Source organism: Galeopterus variegatus, unplaced genomic scaffold (assembly GCF_000696425.1).
Source record: "Galeopterus variegatus unplaced genomic scaffold, G_variegatus-3.0.2 Scaffold11168, whole genome shotgun sequence".
Taxonomy (NCBI): Eukaryota; Metazoa; Chordata; class Mammalia; order Dermoptera; family Cynocephalidae; genus Galeopterus; species Galeopterus variegatus.
In genome coordinates, this window is record NW_007737279.1 from 13,165 (window position 1) to 14,888 (window position 1,724).

The 1,724-nt window shown below is 36.9% G+C and overlaps 1 pseudogene; it reads left to right on the top strand.

Annotated features, from left to right (window-relative positions):
• Positions 1-239: 239 nt before the first annotated feature.
• LOC103610453 overlaps positions 240-1,724 on the top strand; it is a 5,078-nt pseudogene continuing 3,593 nt past the window's right edge.

Below are 1,724 nucleotides of genomic sequence, written 5' to 3' on the forward strand. Positions count from 1 at the left end.
GTTTAGGATCGTTTGAAACTGTATTTATGAGGGAGATAGCCTCTAATTTTCTTTTCTCATAATGTCCTTATCCATGTTTTTGGCACTAGAGTTTCAAAATGGGTGGGGGGTGAGAGGGGAGTATTCCTTCTTTTTCTATTTTCTGGGAAAAGTTTGTATAAAATTAAATGATCTGTTTTTTGAAAGTCTGAAAGAAATGGCCACAGCAGGAAGGCTCCATGTGGAAGTGGCTGTCAGTCATGTCCATGCATCAGTTCCTGGTCTTTGTAGAGTCAATGCACCAGGGCGGTAGAGCCGGAAAGGACTCTCAGTGCCTTCTACCTGGGGAGGTGACCTCTTACCTAGAGGATAAGAAGATGAAGAGTTGCGGTGAGGAGTTTCTCATGCTGGAAACACTGGAAGAACCAGAATCATTATGCAGTTTTTGGGCTTGGCCATACAAAAGCTGCATACAAAGTAACATAGGGACAGATCAAAGCAGCTCATAAAGCAATGGTTTTAAAACATCATAGAAAGCGGTTGGTGAACCAATAAACTACTTCACTTGCATAATTAAAGTTAATGTAATGTCTGATCCAGTGAAAAGAGGAGCATTTAATGTGTAGATCCTATGTTTGATAACTCCTTCCTTCCAAAACTGAAGCAAAGGGCAATTTCTTAGAAGCATTTTCCCCAGTGTTTAAAAGGAATTCCAATGGTCAAATTAAAAAAAAGTTCCTAAACTCGATGATATGAATTCATCATTTTATTCACTCTGGCATAATTTTTATTCTTGGAGAGAATTTTCTTATTAAATGCAGAAAAAAAAAAAAAACGTAGAATGTCATGATGAGAGAAGAGGGATTAAAAAGCAGAACAAAGCAACAAGGACTCAAAGAAAAAAAAAAGTTGAATAAGAACATTAGTTAATAATTCATATAGCTGTGATGCAAGGATAAAAAAATTCAAAAAAGAAAAAGCTGAGAACGAATCAAAGAAGACAGCAAAAGCAGAGGCAAAATGGAAGAATCAATAAGCTAAGGAAAAATGAAGGCAAGCTGAATTAGAATCTGCTAAGGAGAAAAGAGGAAATTAGACAAGCATTATTGGGAGAGAAGGAAAAAGATGTGTAGAAAAGAGCCATTAAAAGGGAAAGGCAAAAAACCCCAAATTCAAGGAAGACTTAGAATCGCTTTTCTGACAATGAGAGGAGCAGGTTAAAATAATGGAAGAAGTGGAAAAACTTTGTGATAGGCTTGAACTAGCAAGTTCACCGTGCTTGCATGAAGCACCTCATCTACAAAAGCAGTAGGAATGGCTGCTCTGTTAAAACAGATGGAAGAAATAAATGAGCAAATTAGAGAAGGAAAAGAGGAAGCTGAAGCTTGTATGTGATAAGCACCTAAGAATGTGGAGAAATCAACTGTTGAAGGTGGAAATGGCAGTAAAAATTGGTCAGAAGAGAAGATTGGTCTGCAGTTACTAATTAAAGCTTAAGGCTCTTCCCTGCAGGAACACATTCAAGGTAAAAAGTTATTGTCAGTTACATGAACATACATTCTTCTTCTGGAGTTAAAAGAACAGTCGGAGATGTTATTGGCAAAGAAAAGAATCTCCAAAAACTCGACCCTCATCAAAAAAATGACAAACAAAATGCCTTTTGATAAATTTAAAAAAGAACATGTCGTGCCTCAACTTGACAATACAATACCTTCAGAACAACTTGAAAGTCCATGCACAGAACA